The 18,772-nt window shown below is 40.4% G+C and overlaps 1 pseudogene; it reads right to left on the bottom strand.

The window, feature by feature from the left end:
- LOC124592029 overlaps positions 1–18,772 on the bottom strand; it is a 55,811-nt pseudogene that overhangs the window by 14,648 nt on the left and 22,391 nt on the right.

Consider the following 18,772-nt stretch of genomic DNA (forward strand, 5'->3'; position numbering starts at 1 on the left):
GCAAGACTGAAACAATACCTCACAAATACAATGCAAGTATTCTGACTCAACTGGATGAAAAAATATGGAGCCAAGACCCAGGGGGAAAAAAAAAGTTTATTGTCAGTGAAATGCATATGGTCACAAAGGCACTTTCACAATAGGAAAACTGGGAGTTTCAAGTGTGAAGTCTTCAAATATCTATTCCATTCTCCAATTTTTTCACATTCTGACTTTAGCTTCTTCTTCTTTTCTTTTTGTATGAATGATTCACTTAAGACTACATGCGTCACAGCTCAAAACCGTTTTGTGAGTCAACAACTGGATATGTTTTCACTGGTCTGTCTCTTGTAACTCCGTTGGACATGGAGGTAGCAAATGAGGATGTAGGATGTCCATGACATACTGCTGTGCTGTCAGAGTGACCTGAAGTCATATCCGATGCTGCCCCACACGCCCTCTCCCTATGTCGTTGTCATACTCACTGACAACTGTCATCGCGGGTCTTGCAGAATGTCTCACTGCTGGTCACATGACAGGTGCAGGTGTGAAAGGGTTACTATGTGCTCGGCGTACATTACAGCAATTCTCCCATGGGCTCGTCAGACACGGTAAACCGGAAGCTTGCTGACAAGCACACCACCCTTACGTTCCCAAGCAGTCCAACATGGGGCCACTACCACATCTGAATGACTCACAAATCTGCATATTGCATAATTCAATCAGCCTGGCAAATGGAGACACCCAATTAGGCCCCTTCAAATTTTGTTGCGTGCTGATAATGCTGACTCACAGAAGTACAGGGCATCTGTGTCCTTCACAGGGATCACTCAACATCTTACACTCTTCACATCTCTTATAGCTCCTACCATTCTTGGTAACAATCCGAGACACAAACAAAGCTAATGCAATCTGGTGGCCTTTGTATCCATTTCAGAGAGTTGCGACTCTCATAATTTACCACTGGTATGCACACTCGTGAAACTACGTTGCTTCAGGGAGCTTCCCTTTTTTTTCTTCAAGCTGTTTAGTTCTTTGACTCCATTTTTCTTGTAGCTCAGAATAATTATTTTATTGTGTAGCAAACTTACAGACTAGCATTCTGGTCTGAGCTGTCGGAGTTGGCGGTCATGTGTGTGTGAGGTGTGCTTGCTTGTGTGAATGAATGGTGTGTATTTCTATTTCTTTTTCTGATGAAGGTTGTGGCCAAAAGCTTATGTGTAAGTGTCTTAACTGTGCCTGTCTGCATTTTAACGTGCCATCTTTATGGTAATTAGCACTCTATCTTTTCCTACACTGCTGATATTCCAACCTGGAGTTTCCATTGTTTGAACTTACGGTCTACTGTTTTATGTTGCAGTGCACTTCTCCAAGTGTAATACACAAATGTTGCCTTAGGAAAGAGTCACAATAACATCCATGTCTACCGTTTGCTATTTTTTACGAAATAGCACATCACACTCGAAATTTAACTTAGCCAATGAAATAAGTTTGAAGATTTATTGTGTGTAAGAGACACGAGGGCCCACTGTGTGGGAAATGTGGGAAGTTCTGTGCAGAGATGGAGTTATCCACAGACGCAGTAAGTCTTGGGAGCTATACGGGTGTTTAAACATCGACACCTGCTGGGATGAGGGGCCACTTACTCTGAGGTGGCGCTGTGCCAGCAACGAGCTCGACCCATTGATTAGCACCACAGATGACAATGAGCAACCAGCTGCTTCTCTGTGCAGAGATATAAAATTTATCGATTTTGGACATCTTTTGACAATCTGTCACATGGAGAACAATGTTTACTCTGGCAATTTTAACACTAATCTACTGCTCTGCAACATATTAATGTGAAATGTTGTCTATGATGTTGAAGCGTGTAAGTTAAACTGATATCTGAGAATTTGTTGTTTTTGTGGCACTATCTGGAAAATGACCTCTCTTGCAGCTCCAAGCATAAATGTCAAGTGAAGAAGAATAATTAGCACAGCACACTGGAACCGAGTAGGGATCCGGTTTACTGCTCGGCCACTAAATTAGCATATTGTGAGTACACCAGAATAGACGCTGTACACACTTGCATATACTACATACACAAGTACAAGCATCGATCAAGCTACTGTGAAACTGCACTCTGTGTGACTCATCACTACATCAGAATACTGTAAATGTGGTGATTCCAATTTCTTAAGGTCTCTTCCTGTTTGTTTTCATCAGTAGGATCTTATTTTTCAAGTATGTGGGAATCCAATGAGCTGCCTGTTTGGATACATTCTTTCTGTATGTCCCACAAGTTGGATTCCTTGGAGACACATTGTAACAAGAGCTTTTAGGAATTTGCCTGGAGATTTCACACTGGGTTCTGTGTGATGTATCCCATCCTTTATTCTTGGACCTAAGATTTTTACTACAATTTTACATTCTTCTAATTCAGTTTGCTGTTTTCATGTCTTGTGTTGGACAAAGAGTCTCTCTCATGCATAAAGAAATTCTAATTTGATCACTGTTGTACAATGTTAGATTTTAGAGTTCCAGGAAAAATACTTTTAGTTAACTGAGAGACAGTTTGTACTTTCTGAAGTCTGGATTCTATGGCCTTCTTTTCATTATGATGTTCAGTGGTCTTTTTCACCAAATTATTTAAACTATTTAACACCGAATACTATGTCATTGCCTATATAAGTTCACCCAGTGCCATTTTGGTATCAGCCAAGAATTTTTTCTCCAGGTGAAATTAGTAGTCCAATTTTCCTAGCTTGCTCCCTTAATATTTCAAATTGCTTTAGCATATCAGTGATGTTTTTGTCAATTAGTATTATGTCATCGGTATAGGTTACACAATATAATTCTATCTTTAAGTTTACGTTCTAGTCAGTGTAATAGTGCACCTGCTCTTCTCCATTGTCTTACAATTTTCTTAGGGGCATAGTTGAATAGCAATGTGATATGCCATCCCATTTTCATATTCTTATGTCTGTCTTAAATTACACTGCTTGAAAAAAAGTGAGACACTCAGAAGGTGGGGAGAAAACAAATTGAAACATAGCTAATTTAGAGGGTATGTGATGTTATTTCAGTGATAACAAAACAGAGTCAAATTTACACAGAACTTATCAGTTTGAGCCCACTTATCAATACAGCAATGCACCCTGTCTGGACTGGACAGTGCGGGAGGATGTCGTATAGCTGCTGTATACCCTCCTGAGAAAGGTGATCCACAACTGTTGTAACTGGACATTGCAATCATGGATACAGGCAGTGGGATGGAGTTGACGTCCATGTTGGTCCCATAATGTTATATCGGGGACAGATATGGGGATTTTGCTGGCCACAGGAGTATATCAACATCACACAGACAATTTAAAGAGACACACACTACATGTGGACAAGCACCGGCCTGTTGAAAAATAGCACCACAATACTATTACACACTGCTGTACCATCAGAGTTCCCACGGCCATTACAAGCCGTGACCTGAAGTCATACCCAATGGCTCCCCACACCATGGGACTCCTTTGTGACCCACCCCCCCCAAAATGTGGAAGAATGGGACCTCTCCCCATCTCCCCGGGTCACTGTCAAACTTCTCCACGATAGTCATTTGGAGCAGTGCAGGACTGGGACTCATCAGTGAACATAATGTGACGCCATTCATTAGCAGTCCATACTTCTTGATCATGGCACCACTTCACATGCAGTCATTTGCTTGGGTGTTAATGGCAGCCTATGCGCAGGACGGCAATTCCATAGTCTGGCTGCTCCTAGCTGTATGACACAGCATGTTGCAAGGAGACTATTACAGTGAACTCCTGTTTATCCGAAATGATCAGGATGGTGGTCAGTTCCGATAACGAAAATTCCAGATAAATCAAAGTCCCCCTGTTTTCACATGTGAACACTCCAAATTGCGTCAATATTGCGAAATACGATCGTAAAACGTGCGTAGGGTATGTAAAACATTACTGATATGGTTGCAAATAACCCTACACTTTTTTACTGAAAAAATTGTGTTGACATGTTAAAAAGGCACCAAACTATGATTGAAAACTCAAAGTTTTTAAATGCTGTATAACAAAGCTCGTTTATTTTGCATTCTTACAGAAAAAATCTCCCTTATTTGGCAGCAGGAAAAAACAGGAGTTTTAATTTTATTACCTACTCTTTTGAATAAAAAATAAACTACTGAACAAAATTATGAAACAAATCTAGAGATTACTCAAAGGAACGAAAAGTCTGTCCAGAGGAACTTTCAAGAAAAGTAAAAAAAAAAAAAAACTTTTTAAGTTATGGACATAGAAGTTCTAGGATGCTTCATTAGAGTTTATTTTTTGGTAACGAAGTCACGAATGTCTTTTTTTCTTTTTGCTTGAGAAACTATTGCTGCAACAATACATCTCCAACGTTGAAATCAAACTATTTCAGGATAAATCGTCTCCTCCTGTTGGCTGATGTACTCCAGGGCAGTTTGGATCACTTCGTAACAGAATGTGTGAGGAATATTTTTCTTTGATTCATCATCAGAAACATAGTCTTCTAACGCTTTATGATCGGTTACAATTTGGACGATTTCATCCTCAGTCACATGAAAAAATGCCATTTTCCATCCACTCTTCAATGTCTTCGAAGTGTGTGTCTTTACAACCAGCTTCTCCAGTAAATTCACCAAAATTATGTCAGCTTGAGTTTCGGTGTTGTCTCCTCCTTCCCACCACTTAGGTTGCCTTACGATCTAAGAGTTTTTTCCAAGACCTAACAAGAGGAACTGGAGGAATTAGATTCCAAGCTTCAGCAATCAATGAATGACACTTAAAACATCAATTTTTTTAAGAGCTTCCACAAAATCATCTGCAGCATCAATCACACCTATTAAGTATTCCAGCATCTTGTGTCTGTAATGTTTTTCCATCACCTCAAGAATACCTTGGTCCATCGGTTGACATAGAGATGTGACATTTTGTGGAAGAAATACAACTTTGATGTCCCCATCTTGCAGATCACCTGGGTGAGAAGGAGCATTGTCCACAAGAAGTAGCGCTTTTCAAGGAAGTCCTTTTCCTTCCATGTAATTTACTACAGCTGAAACAAACTCTGCCTGGAACCACTCTCTGAAGATGGCACGGCACTGTTCATACATGCCTTAAGACTGATTCGTGTACCTCAGTGGGAAAGCTGGTTGGTTGGTGTCTAAATGCTCTTGGTGTTTTGGATTTGCCAATTAAAGTAAGACACAGTTTATGATTGCCAGTGGCATTACTGCAAGCGAGGACAGTAAATCTTTCTTTGATTTTTTTGTATCTGGAAGCCATTTCTTCTTCTTTAGAGGCAAGGGTTTTCGTTGGCAGCATTTTGTAATTCAACCCAGTTTCATCACATTTGTAAAGTTGATTGTCAGTATAACCTCCTTTGTCAATGATTGTGTGCAGTTTCTTCTTAAAATCAGCATAGCAGCTTCATCCCCAGATAATGATTTGGCACTGATGGCAATATCATGGATGCCATGCTGCTTCTTGAAATGATCCTGCCAGCCATTACTTCCGAGGAATTCTTGCTTCTTTCCTTCTATCAGCTCATTAGCTCATTTTGACAAATTAGAGGACCTGAAACTGACACACCTTTGGCTCTTATTTATTCGTGCCACAAAAATAATGCCTCTTCTAACTGAGGATGTGCACCTTTTCTCATTGTTTTTCAAGATTTCACTGCGCTGCCCAATGCTTGGATGGAACAAAAATTTTTCAATTCCTGATCGATTTGTCTTCCGATCAGTAATTGTACTCCTACTCTGCAGCAACTTTTGTGGGTGGCTCACCAGCATCAATTCTCTGCAAAGTGTGATGATCTTTTTCCAACAAGATCACATTCATTTTATGTTACGTGCCCGTAGTCACGTTCAGTGTTCTTTTTACAGACACTCGACTGAGTCCTTTATGGTTTTTGGCCCCTTTTATCTCTGGACACTTTAAGGCACATAGTGGGAGCACAAAACCTCAAATCAGAAACACACAAATGCACAACTTGACAACACTCGAGATGCACTAGACAAACTTTTGATTTTTGAAACCAGGCTGTGGCAGCCATCAAATGAAAGCATTCGATACATCTATGCCATTTCCTCTGTTCTACCCAAGCCCACGTGGCAACACAACAGGGTGTTGTACGTTCACTGTTAAACACTCAGCTTTGATGTACCGACAACAAGTGGAAAGTGTTAGGTGGCGCACTCTAATTGTCAGTTTCGACAGGCCTACGTTGTGCTCCATAGAACAATACTGTATGTACTGTACTTCCAAGGAGTTCCAATAGATGGCAGTGGCATGAAACCATGCAATACGAATAAGAAACACACTAGAGCTTCAACCAACACACGCACGAATTGACGATACTTGGACTTTTGACACGCACCAGTGCACTGATTAGCAGTAGATTGCCAAAAAACACCAGCAAATGCTTGGCTCCAGGTGCACGCAAATTGAAACTTGTCAAGTGTCAATCTAGCTAGCCAAAAGTGTAGCTGCACGAGAGTTTACTGTACTTGTTCTCAGATGGCAGTCACAGACGTGAACAGGTTACAATGTACTCAGTACACTACACAGTGATGCTCTCTTGTAGTGGTCTGATGTAGTCAACTGGAACATTGATGATGAGTAAGCCCTTACTTTCCAACATCAGGCCACTGTCAGATCCAAATACTCCAAAAATACAGATGTTGCAAGGTTTAACCAGGGGACCAAATGGACATCCACAATGAGGTTTCTTTCAAACTCTCATCAGATAATGCTGTCTCACACCAATATGCAGCACCTTCATATCCTCCAGAGTGATGATTCAACATCTGACGCTATTCACATCCCTTATATACCACACGATGCTTGCTAAACAGCAATAAAAAAAAAGAACACTAATGAATAATGAAGGAAAAGACAGACTGTTACTTACCATAAAGAAGATACCTTAGGCTGCAGATGGGAAGAATTAAAAGACACTTACATAAAGCTTTCAGCCACAGCCTTCATCAGTAAGTAGTAATCTGTCTTTTCCAACATTGTTGATATTCCTACTGGAGTTTCCATTGCTTCAAGGACACTGATGCTTTTCTGTGAGTGTTTGCTTTATGATGTTTTCTGCATTTTAGCTTTTTTTTAAAAAAAGAAAAAAAAAGAAAGAAAGAAAGAAAAAAAAAAAAAAAGATTTGTTGCTGGAAAACTTCTGAAGTCCAATAAAGGAGTTACAACAGCCATATATGGTTATCTGGTGGACCTTGCAGAACCAAATTCTAGGGCTGAAATATACTGTTGACCAATGGGCATTAATCAGAATGAATACTAAATAAAAAATTAAATCCAAGTTTACACAAAAAACAGAGGTTCTATCACTGTTGCTTTTCATTCTATTTTGCTCTTATGTTTGCTATGACTTGTTAAGCAGAAATTTTCTTTCTATCTACAGAGTTACATTTGCTGTAATGTATCTTACCTCCATGTTGTTTCTTCTTTCTTCTCACTGCTGCCCCAATCATGGCAAGCAAGTCATCCTCACTGCATTTGCTTCGTATTGCATCTCTGAAACAACAGTTAAAACACCCGTTAAACAGTACCAGGCAATTACCACACAGTGAAATGTTGGTACACTAAAACGGAAGAAAAACTTTGCAGAAATCTTCAACAGTAATCTTGTAGTCTGCAGTAGGCAACAGCAGGATAACAAACCCACTGGACAAGAATGGGAAAGTCATGATAGAAGTTACTTTCATTTTTATAAATAAACAGGTATCTTACACAAATGCTCAAGAGTATACATAGGATCTCGGGCTGAAGAGGTGGAGCAGAAACTGACATTAGTTTTGTTGAAGAGGGAGTACTGGAACACAGCACAATTTCTTGCAAAATGAAGCCAAATTTATTGATAAACTCTTAATTAATTGCCAAGCTCACTAATGTGACCATTTTATAACAGGTACTTACTGCTTGGAGTATATGTGACTTTTCAGGCTTGCCTAATAGATCTGTTGCAAAAACACTTTGGGTTTCCCACCAGATAACATTATGCAAGTCCCTCCCTCAATATTTCAGTGACACAACATTTTGGCATCTTCAGGTGGTGGTGATTTCCACCATCACTGCTGCAAGATGCAACTGGCAATTTCCACGTGACAGCTTTGAAATTTATCATGTGGATGACTATGACCATCATATTTAGAATTCAGAGGATTTCATAGAATACCTGAAGATGCTTAAACTAGAACTTTCAGATCTTTTAGTTAGCTCAAATGTTATATCATTACTTACAAAAGTGCCCCTGCAGCCCTCATTAGAGGTTATTAGCAGCAAGTTTGAGAAAGAAATTGTGATGCTGTTTAAACATGTGCATACCTCATCCAATTTCTTATGTAACACCAACTACTTTAATCAAGTGGACAGTGTTCCCATGGGAGATCCTCTATTTCCCTTAGTAAATATCCAACATTCCTCCTTCTGGCAGAATGCTGAAGAGACATTTGTGGTGTGGCCCACATAATACAGACACTACCTATGTCCCTGCAGCATTTGCACTCGCTCCATCTGAATATTCAGTTCACTGTGGAAGTACAAAAAGATAGCAGCTTACCATTCCTGGATGTCACGGTTAGAAGAAAAGCTGACATAGCACTGGGGCTTAGTCTCTACTGCAAACTGATACACGCAGAGTTATATTTGAGGTCCAAAAGTTGCCGTCACCCTGCACAATGTGGTAGTGTCTTACACTCCCTGGCACATAGAGCACACGTGATTTCAGATACCGACAGTCTGCCTGGTGAACTGTAACACCTAAGAACAGTGTTCCAGCAGAATGTTTATTCTTGTAAACAGATTTGCAATGTGTTCTGAGCAAAGCAAGTTCAGTGTAGGGATGTAAATGAAGATACTTAGACAAGCACTGCAAATGGCTTTCTTGCCATATTTCAGTGGCATGTTTTCAAAATTAAAAGAATCGCTAAGAGAAACAGAATCAAGTGTATTTTTCGTCTACCAGCAAAACTAAGGAATTGTTTGTGTTCAGTTAAAGACAATCTTGACCTTAGAAAACACAGATCATATATAAGATCTGATGCCATTATGGGAAACCTTATATAGGGCAGACACCTCACATTGTGCAAGAACACTGTGTTCAACAGCGCTGACAAAAATGCCACCCAGTAAATTAATGGTAGTAGAGCACTGCCTGAATACAGGGCACCACACGTTTCCCAAGAGGACTGAAATTTTATCCTCAGCATCATCACTCTAGGACTGTGTTTTTAAGAATGAGGCATGTATCCATACGGTGGGCAATCTTACCAACAGGAATATGGAATTTTGACTAAGCACTGCCCAGAATCCAGCACTGACTGCCATGAAATTAAAACAGTAGAAACCAGATCCTCCGATGTATGACCTGATGCAGTACCTTGCAGAGAGTTAATTCAGCTCTTAACCACACGAGTGTCCAGAAGTGCAGTCATTGCCCACAACACATAAGCAGAAGGCTACTATGAATGGCATTTACATCCAACTGGGAGTGCCTGTCCACACATTCGTACTCCTGCTTCTAGCCTGACAAATTTCAATTCTGCTGTGCGAATATCACCAGCCACATCTTGCAGCAGTGATGACAGGACCCACCACTACCTGAAGATGACGAACAGTTGTGTTGGTGAAATATTGTGAGGCTTGGACAAAGTTATTCAGTGGCAAATCTGAGAAGATTTGTATACATTATTTTTCTGTGACGCAGGTAATGTGCAGCAAAATGTGATAACTTTCTGCATTTTCCTTTTTGTACATTTCAAAATACCCCAAAAATTGGTGAGAAACACTGAACATATGACATAACCAGATGACACACCCCACAGCATGTGCAGCAGTCGGGGTTGAGTGTAAATGAATTATTGAGCAGTGCAATACATTCATTTGAGCAAACAGAGCAAATTTCGAAAACATTTTGTAAATATGATCTGTTGTAAATGTAGATGTTAAAAATTATTGTCCCTGCTGTAATCAAGCAAAAGCAGTTCTGATTTTGTGTTTATTGCTTCTGTCCCTTCTCTTGTTAGTAAAGAAAACATAGGTCATTTAATGGCGAAGATGCTATTCTGAAGTTTATACTCATCTACTTGTTATGCAATATGGTAGGTTTTCATTGAACTGTACTTTGCAAGAAATCAAGGAAACTGCAAGACCGGTAAATAAAATAATAAACTTCTATATATAAAAATAAAGATGAGGTGACTTACCGAACGAAAGCGCTGGCAGGTCGATAGACACACAAACATACACACAAAATTCAAGCTTTCGCAACAAACTGTTGCCTCATCAGGAAAGAGGGAAGGAGAGGGGAAGACGAAAGGAAGTGGGTTTTAAGGGAGAGGGTAAGGAGTCATTCCAATCCCGGGAGTGGAAAGACTTACCTTAAGGGGAAAAAAGGACAGGTATACACTCGCACACACGCACATATCCATCCACACATAAAGACACAAGCAGACATATATATATCTGCTTGTGTCTGCATGTGTGGATGGATATGTGCGTGTGTGCGAGTGTATACCTGTCCTTTTTCCCCCTAAGGTAAGTCTTTCCGCTCCCGGGATTGGAATTTTACTATCATTACTTTTTTTTTTTTTTTTTTTTTTTTTTTTTTTTTTTTTTTTTTTTTTTTTTTTTTACTTGTACCACACATATTCCACACGGTTCATGCTCACTCCTTCAATGATACTGCCCATCCTTCTCTAGTGTGTGAGTTGTCCATGCTTTCCTGCGTGTTTGTTGGTTTAAACACCCTTGTTTCAAAAGAGAGTGACAGCTTAGATACAGTCTTGTCAACATTTTGTATTTTTATTTAGCAATTATTGTTTGAGCCTTATAGGTGAATGTCACAAGATATTGTCAACCACTGCATTCACTAGATGGGAATGGGGTTCATGGGGTTCATTTTTTAAGTTGCTGTTATCTTTTTCATCCTATCTTGGACTAGCTTTTCCATACTCCCACTCTATTTTACGTAGCCAAACAGTTATCTGCCCTTGCAAACTTGCTCCTTTACTACCAAGTCAACTAATACTGGGCAGCATAACAGAAGTTCCAATATCCAGTCTTTCACCACAGTTCACCTACACACACTTTTCACTCACTGATTTTCTTTTTTCAATGTCATAAATATTTTGCTTTCACAGGCTGCTGTGCTTTGAACATAAAATTGTAGGAACATCTGCCTCACATGTCTTTTTTTTTTTTTTTAATTAAAGAATATGTTCCTTGCTTATTCCTATTTGCTTCTGATACATTTCCATTCTCACTTTTATTTTGTTTTGATCCATTTCTTTTTTCTTTGATAGACAAGTCAAACAACAATGGCAATATGTTGCAGCCCCCTGTGTTTCACCCTACTTACTATGAACTTACTTTTCTTAGCTTCCAATTTTATTAGTCATTTGGTTTTTAAGATACTTAAATTAATTGTTTGACCCTGTATTTTTATATCTTATTTTACCTTCGGTTGATAAAGGATTTCTGGTATGCTCACAAAGAGAGAGCTGATTCTTCCCACCCCTCACCCCCCTTACCATGTCCTGAAACAAACTTATCGCCAAGTCTTCGTCTAGTCATCAATTTAAAAGTGTCAGTTGTTGGTCCCATTGTCTAATAATTTGTACATTTATACACATGAAGTTCCAATTTTTATTTGGAACATATAGACTCTGATAATCATGAATCACAGTTCAAATGGCTCTGGGCACTATGGGACTTAACATCTGAGCCAAGGCAGGATTCAAACCTGCGACCGTAGCAGTCGCGCAGTTCTGGACTGAAGCACCTAGAACCGCTCGGCAACGGTGGCTGGCGAATCATAGTTACCATCACATGGACAGAAATACTATGTTAACTTTAATACAACACAGGGACATAGCCAAAAATGTCTTTACATAATTTCCAGTTCTGATTACTTTCCTTTAATTTAATCTCACAAATAGGTTAGTGTAACATGATGTTGACAGAGGCAAATTATATATACTCACAAATTATTTAGCTAGAGGTATCTGGTTTGTATGTCTGGGAGGGAGGAGGGTGCAAGCTGAAAACTTCAAGAAAAGATTACTCATTTCATACCTGCTGGATTTAACTGCAGTTTATCTCTTCCATATACCAACCACATACCTAATGTGCATGGCAAACAGTTTGAAAGTATTATTCTATACTCAGCATTTGGAACTATCAGTTCCTTCATGAGAGAGGAAAGAGGGATAAGTTTCTGAAGGTCTGAAAGGTCACTCGGACTCCACAACTAATGTGAGGACAAGAGGAACGAATGTGTCTATAAGAAGTTTTGGAATTTCACCTCCTGAAGGTAAAATACTGATCAGTCTGTCAGTCTTCTAGTAATTTTATGGTTTCCTCGCATGAATTTTCACTTGGACATGATTATTCTATGTTTCATCACTCACCTGAGAGATATCTCTGAATACCCAAAGAGTCACACCTCCAAATTGCCATCAGCTGTTATCTGTAAACGGTTGCACGTGCCACAGAAGTGTTCACTCATTGAGGTAATAAATCCCACACGTCCCTTGAAGCCCGGGACATGGTATGCCTGCAAAAAGAAATTGTAAGAAAATAGCTACTGCTGTTGTGTAAATACTATAAATGTGTTGCTCACCAAGTGGAGGAAGGAGAAAATGTGCATTAAGGGGAGTTTGAACGGCCTATCCTGACAATGTTAAATTTGGTGACTTAACTTCCCCGTATTTCAGGAACAACTGTAGCCATTGACAAGAAACTTTTACAGGACATTAGACTATATGTTCTGAGTCTTACAATAATTGCATTTCAGCCACTGCTTTTGGAAATGCAATTTTTTAATTACACAGTTAAAATTTTGTGTACTTTTTTGTATGTTATTCTAAATAATTTTATTTATGCATAATATTATGTTCTTCTTTTAGTTCAGAAGACTCAGAATACGTATGTTATTACTCCCTGAAAATTTTAATTCGCTACTCGAAGTAGTTTCTGAGATTTAGGGAAAAATGCAAGAGAAAATCTAAATTTTCAAGAAGAGTTTTTAAAGTTTTAATAGACTGTAACCCAATATATGCTTAACATTTTATTTTTAGTCACTCAGAAGCACCCTGCACCATACTGTATATCATCCTCTTGACCTTTTTTAAGTTTTTTCTTGTTTTCTTCTTTCTGGACTCCGTAGTGGCCAACTGTGCTGCATACAGTGCTTTACCATTGCAAACCTTGTCCATCCATTCAAATTCTCTGATGCAGTTTGCTCCAGAATTAATTCCCATATGTTGTAGCACTTTCACGCTACCAATGTTGCCATCATTAAAAGCAATAACAGCATGACTCACCCCCACTTTAGTGTCTTCATTACAAGAAAAACATTTTTTGGTCTACATCTACATCTACATCCATACTCCTCAAGCCACCTGACGGTGTAGGCTACCTTGAGTACCTCTATTAGTTCTCCCTTCTATTCCAGTCTTGTATTGTTCGTGGAAAGAAGGATTGTTGGTATGCCTATGTGTGGGCTCTAATCTCTCTCATTTTATCCTCATCGTCTCTTCGCGAGATATACGTAGGAGGGAGCAATATACTGCTTGACTCCTCGGTGAAGGTATGTTCTCGAAACTTCAACAAAAGCCCGTACAGAGCTACTGAGCGTCTCTCCCACAGAGTCTTCCACTGGAGTTTATCTAACATCTCCGTAATGCTTTCATGATTACTAAATGATCCTATAACGAAGCATGCTGCTCTCTGTTGGATCTTCTCTATCTCTTCTATCAACCCTATCTGGTACGGATCCCACACTGCTGAGCAGTATTCAAACAGTGGGCGAACAAGTGTACTGTAACCTAATTCCTTTGTTTTCGGATTGCATTTCCTTAGGATTCTTCCAATGAATCTCAGTCTGGCATCTGATTTACCGACGATCAACTTTATATGATCATTCCATTTTAAATCACTCCTAATGCGTACTCCCAGATAATTTATGGAATTAACTGCTTCCAATTGCTGACCTGTTATATTGTAGCTAAATGATATGGGATCTTTCTTTCTATGTATTCGCAGCACATTACTCTTGTCTACATTGAGATTCAATTGCCATTCCCTGCACCATGCATCAATTCGCTGCAGATCATCCTGCATTTCAGTACAATTTACCATTGTTGCAACCTCTTGATATACCACAGTATCATCCGCAAAAAGCCTCAGTGAACTTCCAATTTCATTCACAATGTCATTTATGTCTATTGTGAATAGCAACAGTCCTACGACACTCCCCTGCAGTACACCTGAAATTACTCTTACTTCGGAAGACTTCTCTCCATTGAGAATGACATGCTGCATTCTGTTATCTAGCAACTCTTCAATCCAATCACATAATTGGTCTGACAGTCCATATGCTCTTAAATTGTTCATTAAACGATTGTGGGGAACTGTATCGAACGCCTTGCGGAAGTCAAGAAACACAGCATCTACCTGGGAACCCGTGTCTAAGGCCCTCTGAGTCTCGTGGACGAATAGCGCGAGCTGGGTTTCACACGATCGTCTTTTTCGAAACCCATGCTGATTCCTACAGAGTAGATTTCTAGTTTACAGAAAAGTCATAATACTCGAACATAATACATGTTCTAAAATTCTACAACAGATCGACGTTAGAGATATAGGTCTATAGTTCTGCACATATGTTCGACGTCCCTTCTTGAAAACGGGGATGACCTGTGCCCTTTTCCAATTCTTTGGAACGCTACGATCTTGTAGAGACCTAAGGTACACTGCTGCAATAATGGGGGCAAGTTCCTTCGCATACTCTGTGTAATATTGAACTGGTATCCCATCAGGTCCAGCGGCCTTTCCTCTTTTGAGTGATTTTAATTGTTTCTCTATCCCTCTGTCATCTATTTCAATATCTACCATTTTGTCATCTGTGCGACAATCTAGAGAAGGAACTACAGTGCAGTCTTCCTCTGTGAAACAGCTTTGGAAAAAGACATTTAGTATTTCGGCCTTTAGTCCATCATCCTCAATTTCAGTACCTTTTTGGTCACAGAGTGTCTGGACATTTTGTTCTGATTCACCTACCGCTTTGACATAGAAGCAAAATTTCTTAGGATTTTCTGCCAAGTCAGTACATAGAACTTTACTTTCGAATTCATTTAACGCCTCTCGCATGGCCCTCCTCACATTACATTTCGCTTTGCGTAATTTTTGTTTGTCTGCAAGGTGTTGGCTATGTTTATGTTTGCTGTGAAGTTCCCTTTGCTTCCGCAGCAGTTTTCTAACTCGGTTGTTGTACCACGCTGGCTCTTTTCCATCTCTTACGATCTTGCTTGGCACATACTCATCTGACGCATATTGTACGATGGTTTTGAACTTTGTCCACTGATCCTCAACACTATCTGTACTTAAAACAAATCTTTTGTGTTGAGCCGTCAGGTACTCTGAAATCTGATTTTTGTCACTTTTGCTAACCAGAAAAATCTTCGTACCTTTTTTAATATTTCTATTTACGGCTGAAATCATCGATGCAGTAACCGCTTTATGATCACTGATTCCCTGTTCTGCGTTAACTGTTTCAAATAGTTCAGGTCTGTTTGTCACTAGAAGGTCTAATATGTTATCGCCACGAGTCGGTTCTCTGTTTAACTGCTCAAGGTAGTTTTCAGATAAAGCTCTTAAAAAATTTCACTGGATTCTTTGTCCCCGCCACCCGTTATGAAAGTTTGAGTCTCCCAGTCTATATCCGGCAAATTAAAATCTCCACCCAGAACTATAACATGGTGGGCAAATCTACTCGAAATATTTTCCAAATTATCCTTCAGGTGCTCAGCCACAACAGCTGCTGAGCCAGGGGGCCTATAGAGACATCCCATTACCATGTCTGAGCCTGCTTTAACCGTGACCTTCACCCAAATTATTTCACATTTCGGATCTCCGTCAATTTCCTTCGATACTATTGCACTTCTTATTGCTTTAAACATGCCTCCCCCTTCACTGTCCAGCCTGTCTCTGCGGTATACACTCCAATCTGAGTTTAGAATTTCATTACTGTTTACATCTGGTTTCAGCCAACTTTCTGTCCCTAGTACTATGTGGGCATTGTGACCGCTTATTAATGAGAGCAGTTCTGGGACCTTTCTATAGACGCTCCTGCAGTTTACTATTAGCACATTAATATTGTTATTCCCTGTTGCATTTTGTCTACTCCTACCTTGCCGCATCTCAGGAGGTGTCTTGTCGGGCCTAGGGAGGGAATTCTCTAACCTAAAAAACCCACATGTGCACTCCACATATTCTCCGCTACCCTTGTAGCCACTTCCTGCATGTAGTGCCTGCGTGACCTATTCAGGGGGACCCTACATTTCTCCACCCGATAGCGGAGGTCGAGAAATTTGCACCCCAGATCTCCGCAGAATCGTCTGAGTCCCTGGTTTAAGCCTTCCACTCGGCTCCCAACCAGAGGATCACTATCGGTTCTGGGAACGATACTACAAATAGCTAGCTCAGATTCCACCCCGCGAGGCTTTCCGCCTTCACCAACTCCGCTAACCGCCTGAACGAACTGAGGATGACCTCTGAACCCAGACGGCAGGAGTCATTGGTGCCGACATGAGCAACAATTTGCAGTCGGGTGCACCCAGTGCTCTCTATCACTGCCGGCGCGGTCTCCTCCACATCTCGGATGAGACCCCCGGCAAGCAGACAGAGTGAACACTGACCTTCTTCCCCGACCTTTCCGCTATTTCCCTAAGCGGCTCCATCACCCACCTAACGTTGGAGCTCCCAATAACTAATAAACCCCTCCCCCCATGTGCCTGCTCGGACCTTGCTGAAGGAGTGGCCACATGTCCACTCACAGGCAGAACGGGCGATGCCACACGGCCAGCCTCCACACTGACCCTCCACCTCGTGCGCCGCGAACGCCGCTGAACCCGCCACTCCCCTTGGGAAGAGGGTGGCACAACCGCGCCCGGTATCCGCAAAGATGTGTCGACAGCAGGGTCAGTGGGTGAAGCATGTAACACCTGGGGTGTACCATGCAACGCACAAGACTCACCACTGCCTGAAGACGGCTAACCGCGGCCATCAACACGTTCAGCTGTTTGCGAACAGTGGCCAGCTCCTCCTGTGTCCGTACACAGCAGTCTCACATCCTATCCATCTTAAGAAATCAATTTACTGTAGAGAGTTAATCAACTTATAACTAGACTGCTAATTCACTAAAGGCGGCTGATAGTTGACTAAACTGTGGTTACTAGACACTTCCTGTAGAAAACAATGAAAATAGCACTACCTGTCTCTGGACTGTATTGAAAACAAACACTAGCACTACTGGCACTATGGCTGACTAAACGGACTTTCTCTGACTGTATTCAAAACAAACACAAAATCTATGGAACACTATTAGTAGCACTCGACAATTAAAGCTTCCTAAAAGCAAAAACACACGGAAGAAGAAGTTACAAGTAAGAAAAATAGAGTTAATACTTAAATCAGCATAGCTCGCTGCACAGCAGACGTGACGCAGACGGCAGTTACGACGACACTGACGCTATAAGATTATTGAACGACTCATTGGGATTTTGAGTCTGACAATGCAGACACTTCTTCAATAATTCAGGATTGCCAGGTCTCTGTAAACAGGTTTTATGATATCCACAACTGCTGCTGGGATATAATGTTTATGGCTGTATGACCTGTTTGAGTACTGGGCATTGCGGTAATTGCACCATGAACCAGATCCAGGAGGGCATGACCAACACATTCCAGTTCTGTGATAAGCTTCTCACCATAAGGCTGAGTGGCTACTACACTGTTATATGCATTTGAGTCTGCACAACCAAAGAACTTAGTGTAACACACTCCCCTTTAGTTTACAGATCGATTATAAATTTCAACAGCTGCACAGGCCTCCGTACGACTAGTTGTCCTTCATAATTTCTGTCACAGATATGCCCTTCTTCATTCCCTGATTTATACTTATAAGAATGTTTGGTTAAAAACTGGAAATCTATTAGCTTTCCAGTATCCACCACTGGTCACTGTAGCAACAGAATTCTTAGAACTTCAGCTGCGCTTCTACCAAGTGCCCCAAAAGCTACTGATATGTCAATCATACCATCGTTTATTTCAGCAGCTTCATTTGCAGCACCCTTAATTGACTCACATGCAGTGGATTTCACAGCAGCTCCAATAAATCCTGCATACTTGTCCATTTTACAAAGTGGGCGTGGCATATACATCACGACACACATTGTTTCTGCTGCAGTGTGTCCTTTGCCAATAGCTCTCAATCCATAAAACCACCTAACATTTATTTCAAAATAATTATCTTTACACTTATCAGAACTCCAAAATGAATGAGTATATTTACAACTGGCAGAACTAATGATAAGTTTCCTGGCTAGTCCATTTGATACCTCAATGTCTTCATGTAAACTAACTGGCCCACCACATACATACAGCACACACATTCACATAACACCCCTGTTACGATGTGTAGATGTATCAGAATATAACCTAACCTACCATTTACATGAGTTTTGTTTTGAGATAACTGTGTTATCACTATGTTTTATTTTAATCTTCGAAGCACTAATGGGTGTTTCTCTAGATACTCATGAGTTTGCGAGTATTTCATTGTCTGTAACTTCACACACCACATGCTGAACACAATGTTTCTCTTTATTCAAAAATTTATTACCATGAAACCCACATTTCTTAAAAACACTTCATTTTGGAGTCATACTTTTTGAGAGATTTACCAGTCTATTCGTCAC

This window comes from Schistocerca americana, unplaced genomic scaffold (genome assembly GCF_021461395.2).
Source record: "Schistocerca americana isolate TAMUIC-IGC-003095 unplaced genomic scaffold, iqSchAmer2.1 HiC_scaffold_89, whole genome shotgun sequence".
In the NCBI taxonomy this organism is placed as follows: Eukaryota; Metazoa; Arthropoda; class Insecta; order Orthoptera; family Acrididae; genus Schistocerca; species Schistocerca americana.